Below are 12301 nucleotides of genomic sequence, written 5' to 3' on the forward strand. Positions count from 1 at the left end.
CCTATATCATCACTATTCAGGTTCTAAATTGCTCATATTCAGTTTCGGAGTTCTGAACTTTGATTTTGAATGAAGTCAGAGAACTTAACAGAGTGGTGACCTTTGCCACTGTACTCTCTTAGTTCTCGCTCAGACTTCTGTTGATATTCCCTGTTGCCCACTTCAGCGTCAATGCACCTTCTTAGAATATAATATCAAATTTGAGGTATTGAAAGAGTTGTGGCAAATAAATCTTAAAAAAAAGAAAGAGTTGTGACTTTTTGTTTGTTTTGTTTTTTTCTCTTTAAGCAGCTACTTTGGCACTTGGTGTAGAAAGCTCGGAGGTTTTTTTGTTTGTTTGTTTGTTTGTTTGTTTTTTAAGGGAAGTAGAATTCTTCCACTTGTTTAGAGATTTAGATTCAGGTCTGTTTATTTTAAATATTCCATCCAATAAAGGTCTGCAAATGAAGTTGGGGGTTTTGTTTCATGTTTCTAAAGATTTACTCCAACATCTTCATGTGTGCTTTTATTTATTTATTTATTTGTCTATTTATTTATTTATTTTTCCCTTGGTCATGGTGAAAGCTTCAGGTTTTACATGAAAGGTAATTCTAACATATAATCCAAGATTTAGGTGCTTATGTTTGGTAACCTTAAAGTCTTTCCAAACTTCTATAAATTCCTTCATCCTTTTGAGATTGACTCACTCCACTTGAAAATCTCACTCTCTGAGAATAATCTCTTTCAAAAATATCCCAAGGAAGCTTATTCCCTCCCAGAACCTTGCACCTAGAATCCCTGTAGGTCAGGGGAAGGTAAAAGATAGATGTGCAGCAGACTCCAAATGTCTAGCCCTCCTGGGCGACCTGCTAAGGGGTTGTGTGTGCAGTGATCTCATGTTCAGCCTGTGTGAATCTAGCAGCACATCCTAGTGGGAGGGGATTTGTGTAGGCAATTTCTTCTGTGCAGCATTTCTTATAAACACAGCCTATTATCCCAGGCTTCCCTATCCCTAGTTCTTCTTTCTCTCTAATGAATGATTCATGTATTAATAATGGTAAAAATAATACTTTGCAATTATAGTATGCTCTTTTTCTCTCCAGGGTGCTCAGTGGACATTAAGTACATAATCATTTTTTCATTCAGACTGTCCTGGGGGGCAGTTGGGAGGCTTGCTGCTGGGGATATCAGCTTTATATTATCCTTGTTCTGAACATACAGGTTGTGTGTGTGTGTGTGCATGCAAATGCCAATTTTTTGCATTCTTTAGGAAAAGGCCACAAAGATGGTTCTGAGGTGTGGGAACTAGGAAGCTGCAGCAATGTGCATTATCCGAGGACATTAGCTCCGGGAATTTCCAGGTTGACAGGGATATGGGTAGACCCATTCAGTTTCCATGCTCTGTTGTTTGACCTGTACATGTTAGAGTACCTTAGGCCCAGTTTAGGACTTCTCTCATCCCTTTCTGTACTTTCAGTTTTATTCTCCACAACGTTATCCACTACCATGGATTTCAATGCTGCATCTTTGTTGATTATTATCATGTCTTCTCTAGTTTTCACTGCTGTTACCACTCCTCCCTCTACCTTCCCGATTAACATACCTGGTTAATTTCTCCCACTCCCTCCTCCCACATCTTGTTATTCCCACACTCCCCGTTTTCCCCATCTTAGGAAAGGTGCAGCTCTGAATGTATATCACTCCTTTCTCAACTCACATGTTAACTCTAAGTCTAAGGTGATGACAGCCTAAGGAGTTAAGGCTTTTGGAAGGTGTCCTTGGGATGAAAAGGAGCTGCCTTGCCCTTCCCTTTACATAAGGACAGAAGGAGAAGGAGGAAGGAGGAGGAGGAGGAGGAGAAAAAAGAGAAGAATACACTTTTTTTTTTTTTTTGTAGAGATCATGAAATGGGCCCTTACCAAAGCTCCTGGAATTCTAATGACATATTCAGCCCTCAGAAAGGTGAGGGATTGCTTTATGTTGTTTATAAGCTACCAGCTTCCAGCATTTTGTTATAATAGCAAGAAACAACCCAAGCAGACACCAATGTCTGTCTAGTTTAGGTGTCTCCTCTCTCTCCCTTTCCCTCACTTCCCTGACATTTGTTCAAGTCCTATGCTGTACACTTAGCTGCCATCCTCTCCTCCTGGACTTAGTCAGTTGTATTTAGTTGTTTTCTCTGATCACTTCTTCCCGTTCAGTAATGCATTTTCACAGGAGCTGCAGTAAATGCTATCTATGATGTTTTCTTTCCAAAATTACTCTCAAAACACTACTGCCACCAAGTTTGATTTCTATTGGATATAGGAAAACATTGTCTCAAATGACTGCCAAGCCCTTCGTGGTCTTTCTAACCTCACCTTCCTCCAAGCTGCCCCTTGCCCACTGCACACAAGGCACACCAGCAATATTTGTGTTCCCATGACACCCTCATTGGCTTTTTGCTCCTCCTTCTGCTGTGGTCCTGTCTTGCATATCATTATGACGCTCCTTCTCAGGGCATTGAGACTAAAATTCCTTGGGAGTCCCAGAGTCTGGGTGTTCCCTTCATTTTGATTACTCCTCTCTGATTACTCCTGTCTCATGTCTGCTTCCCTTGTCCCATATATGCAGGGAAATTTTGTGTTTTAACTTTATTTCCATTTTTTTTTAATTTTTGCCAAAAGGAGGTGGTTGTCATAGATGCTTACCAAATATGAACTAATAGCAAATGAGTGCGTAGATGAACAAGGTCATGGTGAACAGGCTTGCAAGCTAACATTGGACACAGAGCTCATTCTTCCTTGGCCCTGACAGGAGAAAATTAGAAGACTCTCACAGCTAAGATAACAAGATGGGTAACAAGATAACTTGGGTCCTCGTTACATTCACATTCACACAAGGGATGGAGAAAGAGGCAGCTGGGAGGCATGAGCTTGTCTGTAGAAACAGAGGAAAGAAGCCCTGGGGACAGTTTTCTAAATAAAGCATCTGAGTGGACGGTATTATCAATGACTTTGAAAAATGTGGGAAAGGTCTACAAGACTTGCAGAGGGTAAAATCTAGGAGTGTCCGACTAGACCGTCTTCTCCTTTTCCTTTTTGTTGGCTCCTGTTCACAGAGGTAACCCCAGTGGCTGCCTTATTCGTATAACACGATTCCTTAGTGATAGCCAGCTGGAGCCGGAGTGTCCATTTCCTCCAAACTGGCTCAGTCAGACTCCTTCTCGGGAGGAATTTGGAATCTGATTAATGCCTGGTCAGTGTCAAGGTGTGGCTCGCAAAGAGGCAACATAAACTCTCAGGAGGTGGGGCTGCGCCCTTAGTAAGCAGGGCAGGAAGTCCATTCATTAACAGAAGAGCAAAAGGCAGAGGCGGAGCACACAACAGTTCAGAAAACAGTTGGCTTAGCATCTTGGAAGTACTGTAGAGTCCACTATGCTTTGGCTAGCTTCTCTATAATCAGTTAACTTGTTTGTAAAACTCTTAATTTAGTACAAATGTGGAAATATGAGTTTTTATATACATTGCTGTCTTCCCTGAGTAAATGGGAAACAATTGACTCCTCTTGTCTAGTGTTTTGAATCAAGGAAAAAAATAGTCACTGAGACCTCAAGCTGTGAAGTTTACAGAAAAGACTATTAAGTACATTTGGTCCATGCTACAGAAGAGACAAGAATCTGTGTGGCACCTGAAAAGTTTCAATTTAATAATTACATAATGTGGAAGATGTCACAAGGAAGGGTTGTTGGTGATTAACTTCTGCACAGTTCAAGCAATCATATTATTTGGCTTTAGAGGCTGAAGACAGCCAAGGGCTGGGTGGTCAGTCAGGCTTCCATGAGTGAGAGCAGAAGCTAGACTAGCCTGAAGAATGGTTTAAAACGTGCAAGCAGGACAGGAGCAGGCAGAGTCCTCCCTGGGGCCAATGCCATGAGCAAAAGCAGACAGGTGGGTATACAAAGAGCCAATTTTTCATTCCCTTCATCTAAAACCTGTGCTGGCTGGGTAAAATGACAACAAGGGAATTCCTCATTTTCAGAAAACAATTCAACATTTTCTCTCAATCAAGAAAAGCTCTCCGGCTCTCTCTCTCTCTCTTTAAATCTACTTATCTGATGGTTTTTCGAGACAGGGTTTCTCTGTGTAGCCTTGGCTATCCTGTACTTGCTTTGCAGACCAGGCTGGCCTGGAACTCACAGGAATCCACCTGCCTCTGCCTCCCGGATTTAAAAGCAGACAAGTAAGCAGGGTATAGTGGCATATACTCTTAAAAGGGAGGCAGAGGAAGGAGGATCGCTGTGAGTTAGAGCCTGGTCTACAAAGGGAGTCAAGGACAGCCATGGCTACACAGAGAAGCACTGTCTCAAAAATAAATAAATAGATACACAGAGAGATAATAAATACGTACATAAATAACTAAATACGTTCACCATAAGTGAGAAGGACTTAGTGCAATGCCAGTGACCAGCGGCATCACCCATGCAGCCAAGTGGACTTCAGAATTTTTATTACAATTTTAATGCACGCAACAAGCAGCCTAGAAAAATGGCCTCCAAGAGGCGTGGATGCTTGAAACGGAGCTGCGTTCTCTGTGGCGGGATTAGACAGCCTGACAGACAGGGAAGTATGAGCAGAGGCACTATAGGTCGGCCATAGCCGGCGTGAACGCACGGGGAATGTGAGCCATGTGGACTGTATCAAGGCCAGGAGGCTAAATTTGCACTGGCCTGGGTCTGACCCTAAGAGAAGGACGCCTCCGAAGCCAAGGCAGCTCAGCGCCAGACACATGTGTAAGCAATACTGCCCGCAACCTGCTCCTTGACATTCCAGGTCAGGCCCTCCTAACACCACGCAGATGCGAGCCCCCCCCCCCCCCCCCCCCCCCCCCCCGGCCAGGAGCTGGCAGCCTGGGCCTCAGCTTTCTGCTTCGAAGCAGCAAATATTTCACAGTGAGTATTTCAAGACTGCAACCTCAGCTCCCGGTCTACTGCCGGAAAGTAGTAAAATTCGCAAAAGAAGATGCCTCAAGAAAATGACTTCAAATTCCACCCCCGCCTGTAATGCACGTTTCCTAGCTCCTCCCCTTCACTTCGCGTTCTCTCCAGACAGACGTTGGCCTTGCAAATCTTAGGTGTATTCACTCTACCACTCAGGTAGAAACATCCGATTTGTCAGCGTTTGGGGCCGTACTTTCCGGGCGCTTCCGCAGCACGAACTGTCCAGGCCTTGTCCAGGCATGCGCATCACTGTTTCCATATGAATCTAGGTCAAGGAAAAAATGTTAAATCCTGGCATGCCGGAGGGGAGAGAACAGCGAAAAAGGAAAAATTCAACTGGAGTTCCTGCTTCAGCTCTCCTGTGCTCACAGCGGCAACATTTGAAAACGATACAGCCAGCATCAAAGTCCAAATTGGGATCAGAGTTCCCTCTCCCAAATGCTGTCCATTCATTCCTTCCCCTCTTTTCCCAATTGCACAGAGAAGAAAAAAAAAATTACAAAAGTAAGGCACAGCATATTAGCACACGAAAATCAACGAAGCTGCAATTCTTTACAATGAAAAAGTAATACATGGTAATTAATTTTGAACCTTAATTAACTGATGTTTGTAAATCACCTTGAGATTCATGGATGAAATTTGGCAGTAATGTATTTGGGTATTGGTCTATAGCCTTAGTCTAGCATTTAGAGGTCAGGTGCTCCATAATAATATCATTAATTTAAATAATAGTAACTACTTTCAGTAAAAGAAATTCAGGTATCTCAGAACCATTTGTAAGTTTCTCTTTTTTGTGATTTTAATTTATTTATTTTTATTTTAGGCGAATCAGTGGTTGCCTGAACGCATGCCTGTGCACCATGAGTCTGTGCCTGTGGAGGCCACAGTAGATATCGGATTTCCCAGGAATGGAGCTACACATAGTTGTGAGCCACCATGTGGGTGCGGGGAATTGAACCTGGGTCCTTTTGTAAAATAGCCAGTGCTCTTAACCACTGAGCCATCCCTCCAGCCCATGATGATCATAAATTACTGAACACTGATTTGCTTTTTACAGAACACACTCACTGCAGACTAGTCAGAAAGCTTATGGAACCCTACTGTGCCCAAATGGGAACAAGCTTATATCCAGTCCTCTGGAAATAAGAGCAAGGGTAGCAATAAATCACTCCAAATAACTCACTTAACTGATTCAAGTATGTATTTCTGCTTAAACTAAACGACATTCATTTTTCACATCATGCCCCCTGATTTTTACCTGTGTGCCTTTGCTTGGCTTTCCCTTGCTTCAAGAGTAGCCTTGATCCCATTTCTCATTGGTTAAGTAATGCCAGATGAACAATTTCCTACAGAGTCACACTTCCCCAAATTTAGAATTTAGACTTCATCAATGTATCAAAGCCCTTGGACATTTCACCTATGGCATACATAAATACAGTCTAGCAAACAGGTGCCTATTGTAGTACTGAAATGACAATTTTGTGGCTTAAAATAAGAGTAAATAAAAAATTACTCAGGGATTTAAAGCACTTTCTGCTCTTGACTAGAGGTCCCAGTACCACATGGCAGCTCACAACTGTTTGTGACTCTAGTCCCAGGGGCTCTGATACCTTCCTTCGGCCTCCCCCAGCACTGAACAAAAAGCCAAACCAAATCAACACCTAAAAATGTCCCTCCCCCTTTTTTGGTTTTAGAAGGTTAGTTAGGGAGATGAAGTAATCTGGCTAAATAAAAACCAACAAGCCTTCCACCTACATTTCACTGATGGGAACTAGGACTCTGGGAGCATTTTGCATTGACTAACTGTTGATTGACACGTCTGGGGAAAGGGAACAGCGCTTGCTGCTTTGCTTTTATCACGCCGACTGTAGGGTACGTCTGTGGGGCATTTTCTTGATTGATGATTTATGCGGGACCATCCAGACCACTGTGGTGGACCTTCCCTGGGCAGTTAGGTCCAGGACATACAAGAAGATAGCCGAACAAGCCAGTCAATACCATTGTTCCACGATTCTCCGCTTGCTTCAGTTCATGCCTGTAAGATCCTGCTTTGACCTCCTGCGATAGTTTCCCTTAATAATGAAGTTTAACCTGGAAGATGTGTAAAACCATTTCCTCCTCAAGGGGTTAGTGGAAAGTGTTAGGTCACAGCAACAAGGAGGTGACCTCAGAACAACGGTTACAAGGAGCGTAACTAAACTGTGCATTCTCTAAGTTTGGCTTCCATGACTTCAGAAATGGCAGGGTCTGTCCTCTGGACAGTCTCCCTCCTCTCCTTCCTTTCCTGTCATTTTGTGTTCTATTTAATAAGAGTAACTAAAAATAACCTTCCTTTTAAATAAAGACAATTATGAGGATTACTGAAACTACTAACGTTATACTACTACTTTAGTGTTATAATTTTATTCTTGAGTAGTTGTCTGAAATTACTTCCTATATCCTTAAAACTGTTTTTCTTAGAAATATAGCTGGCTGCCTCTTAGTGGATGAAGAGAAATGGCAAAGTTTTTCATTCATTGTTGTCTTGATTTTTTTTATTCCAGTGGTTAAATTTTGCTCCTGAGACATATAGTAATTAGATATTATTACGCTTAAAAGCAGCAGTTTTTTAAAAAAGAAATACCACTGTTATCTTCCTGTGTCTGTGAGTAGCCTCTCCTCTTTCTGAAACCATCCGTGGCAGCCCTTCCCCTTCCTATCTTTTCGTATAGTGTCCAACTCGATTGCCTCTAATTTTATCGCCTTTTTGAAGATCCTGTCGTTAGCAAACAGTTGTATGGAGGTAGAATCCACTTGCATGAGCTCATTTGAAGGCTCCATCTCCACACATGCTTACGGTCTGAATGTATAAGATTCGGCTTCAATGTCTGAACGCTGGAGGAATGTAGTTCTTAGCATAACCGCTGCAGTGCAATGTCTGCAAATAGGAAGACAATGTGGAGATGGCACGTAATGAATCATGTATCACTGACATTTCTTGTCTGAGTCCAGAGACTGCTTAGTTGGAGAATCCTCTACTTATTGACCCTTCCTTTTGGTTCTCATCCTCACCTGGTTTTTATTTATTTCCTCCCTTTGAATTCTCCTACCTTCCTTCTCCTTCTTCTCTCTCACTCTATTGAATCTAAATTAAAGCAACAGTAAAGGTGTGTGGAGTGACATCATTGTCCACTTTACAGACCCAAATAACAGCCGACCCTGAGTATCTCTGGAGAGATTGCTGGTTAAGGATAGGAAAGTATCAAAGCAGATGCTGAGACTCATAGCCAAACTTTGGGCAGAGTGCAGGGAATCTTATGAAAGAAGGGGGAAAGAGAAAGACCTGGAGGGGACAGGAGCTCCATAAGGAGAACAAGAGAACCAAGAAATCTGGACACAGGGGTCTTTTCTGAGACTGATACTCCAACCAAGGACTATAAATGGAGATAACCTAGAACCCCTGCACAGATGTAGCCTATGACAGCTCAGTATCCAAGTGGGTTCCCTAGTAAGGGGAACAGGGACTGTCTCTGACATGTCTGGCTCTTTGACCACCTCCCTCTGAGTGGGGAGCAGCCTTGCCAGGCCACAGAGAAAGACAATGCAGCCAGACCTGATAAGCTAGGGTCAGATGGAAAGGGAGGAGGAGCTCCCCTATCAGTGGGCTTGGAGAGGGGCATGGGAGGAGATGAGAGAAAGAGGATGGGATTGGGAGGGAATGAGGGAGGGGGCTACAGTTGGGATACAAAATGAATAAACTGTAATTAATATAAAAATTAAGACAAAGAAAGGGAGACCAGGAGAAACATCAAACATGTTGGTTAGGACATGTGCTGAGTTTTAGCATACCTAGCTGAAAACACCGCTTTCCTTCATTACACCACACAAGCTCCCATCAGAATCAGACAGTTACAGGCTGGAATCCAAGACTACATCACTGAATCAATGATCCTTGAAGCCTTTTATGGCTGCCCATTTCTTGGAGCCAGGTCCATGTTAATCCTGCGAGCCTCTACTTTTCGTTGTACTACAAGCTACACCAAAAGTTGTTTGTGTCTCCTAAGTGACACTATTCCTTAAGAAGACACACAACAGAACCAGCACACAGGCATTACTAAGAGGGACCATGAGCTCTTGAAATTGGGGCTAATCCTCAGCCACACTCAAAAGACATGGCATTGAGTAACAACATGTTGCGGGTAGACCACAAGCAGAGCTGCTAAAGCTTTCCAGTTTCCACAGACACAGCTCCACCCAGGGTTGTGGCAAGCTTCCTAAAACTTGGGTCCAACAGAGAAAGGTTTTTACAATAGAGCATATTATAGAACAGAATAAACATTGTTATTTAACCAGTGTCTCTTCCTACTCCAAGTTCAAGTATTCTGACTTCTCTTCCACAAGGAGTTTCCTTCTGCCTCAGATTTACTGTTAGAGAAGTCCAGAGGTAGTTTTCAGACCCTAAGTTCTTATTACTATGATTCTAACTGACTTGTTGCATCCAGGCTTTGTTCTTATTTTTGACCATAGAAATTCTTTAGGAGTAGATAAACAGAATCATTTTATTCTTGACAGCTTGTCTATGCATACCTGAATTCAGTGAAGTTCATGGCATTACTAGAATAAATAATACATAAAACCATTTGATGGGTCATACCTGCCCCCAACAAGCACAGATATATTCAGCGTAGAGAAGTCTTAGCCTCTGTCAAACCTAAGGAAAACAATAAAACTTCCCAACTACAGAAAAAACCTGGCATCAGACTTGCTGGTTCTCTAGCTCTTAAGAGTCTTCCTGCACACTCCTCCATGATGTCCCCTGAGCCTTGGGTGAAGGAGTTGTGTTGTAGATGTATTCTTGGAAGCAGGCACCCCTTGAGGAGTTGATTTTTGCATTTTGAGCAGTTGTGGTTTTCTTCAATGGCTCCTTTCTGAAGCAAAGAGAAGCCCTTTGAGCATGAGGACACGTTTCACAGTGCCGTTAGGAGCTGCACCGCTCTAGCACAATGGCAGGAGCGGGTTGTCTAGGTGCCTGATCTCACTATCCCCAAGGACTCCTATGTAGCAGTTGTGTGACATATAACTTGATCCAATAAAGACCTACTGCTGTGACAAAGTGCTAATATGACAGATTTTCTCCTGTCGTATTGAATTTGGGCTGCATTGAAAAGCTTCACTCAGTTACTTGTTATCATATGTGATTTGGATGCCAGACTCCAATAACTCATTACGTGTCCTCAGATGTCTCTGTGATTATGACTTTTCCAACTTCCAGAATAGGCAAAATTACTAGCTCATTTGTTGTTTCACATTCGATGCTGTTAAATGGATAGATAGATACATACATACATACATAGATACATAGATAGATACATAGATACACAGATAGATACATAGATGACAGATAGATATTAAAGGAAAGGAAAATCAGGTCCAAAATACAAGCAGCTTTTCTATGTTGAAATGTAATCAATGGAAGCATGTGAAACTATTCATCTAACAGTATAAAGAGAATGGAAATTTCAATCTGCCCAATTCCCAATAGAACTAAAAAGGCATCTTAGTTCCCAATTTTATCTTCAGCTTGAGGCTGTGAATTGTGGTGGACTAGACCTCACCCACAAAGTCACATCCTTCACCTTGTTCTGAGGTACATCTGAGCTGCTGTGGGTGGGGCTGGGGGCTGGAGAAGCAAGGCCAGGTGATAGGGGTACAATGCAGAGGCGGATCTCTGCCACCTTTCCTTTCCCATGCTGAGCCCCAGAGAGAGGGCTTTCAGTGAAGGTGTCATGAACCCTTTGATTCACAGCTTTCTCATCTAGCTACACAATGCTTTGGCACCTTAATAAGATTCAGCTGAAAAGAGACTGCCTTCCTTCACAAATTGAAAGGGAAAATCTGTTTGGCTATTTTCAAGGGTGATGGGGAAAACTTCTGACTTTTTCTGCATTTTTTTTCTAACAAAATTGTTTTTTTTTTCTCTTAACAGCTGTCTGCTTTATATGTTTAGGGCAATGAACTAAACTTTGAGGAACTAGAAAAAGAAATAATGAGCAAATAATCACTTTACAATCCTAAGATCAAAGTCTAAATGGGACCCAACACAAGTGGCATTTCTAGCATAATTTTTTGTAGGTGTACATAAACATTATCTTCTTTTTTATATTTTGAGACATGCTTTTTAATAGTTAATCTAGCTTTCTTCCATCCTTCCGTCCATCTATATATCTATCTAGCCATCTATCTTATCTATCTATCTGCCTGTCTGTCTGTCTATCTATCTATCTATCTATCTATCTATCTATCTATCTATCTATCTATCTATCTATCTGTTCTTATCTCATATGTTACATTCCAACTGCAGTGTTCTTTTCATCCTCTCCTCCCAGTATTCCCCTCCACACCGAGCCACCTACACACCTCCTTTTTGAAGGGAAACAGGTGAATCACTGTTGTATGTAGCCCATGCTGGTCTTAACTCCCATCACAGCCTTCCAAGGGCTGGGTGTGTATCACCACAATTGACTTGGTCTCTTCTTATTATATCAGAAGTTTTATTAAATGCTTATGTGATTTGATGCCCCATGTTCTCCAATAACACCTGGTTTGAATTCTTGCTTTCAGTCCATGGTAGATGTTGAGAACCTTGAGGCACCTTTAGGCACTGGAGGCTCACTGGAGAAAGTGAGTCACTGGGGCATAACTTGAAGCTATGCAGATTAGCCCCATTTCTGGACCCTCTTTTCTTCCTGACAGACTCCAGAGGCAACATGACCAAATGTCTTATGCTCCTTAGCCAGGCACTCCACAGGAGAGTGATCTGTATCCCTCTTTAACCAGGAGCCCAATCTCCCAAACAAATAAGCAAATAAACAACAAAACATCTTTCCTTTGCTTAGGAAGTGTTTGTCAGAGCCATAAAAGAAAATGCAACTACTACTTTTTTTTAACTTTTATTAAATATAATTTGCATGCATTAAAACATAAAGATTCAATTCTATGAATTGGATGAGTTCTTAAAACTATCAAAATAAGGTATACAATAAGCCTATAAACACAGTGAGAGCTCTCTGCCTTTTTAGTCAATTACTGTAGGAGGGCCTTTCTTATTTCTGACACCTTATTTTAACTTTGTCTCCTCCTAATCTCAATACAAAATACAGAACATTGAGCACTGTTTTGAACTTGGGTCCTTCTGTTCAGTACGGTGTTTTAGAAATCCACCCATTTGTTGTATCAATAAGCACAATTTATCCTGTTGATGGAGTGAGTTGTTTGGGGATTACTAGTTTATCAACAAAGCTGGTGTGTATATTCTTGCAGAAGCATTTTTTTTTATGAACACATGCCTACCTTGCTCTTGGGTAA

This window comes from Meriones unguiculatus, chromosome 12 (genome assembly GCF_030254825.1).
Source record: "Meriones unguiculatus strain TT.TT164.6M chromosome 12, Bangor_MerUng_6.1, whole genome shotgun sequence".
Taxonomy (NCBI): Eukaryota; Metazoa; Chordata; class Mammalia; order Rodentia; family Muridae; genus Meriones; species Meriones unguiculatus.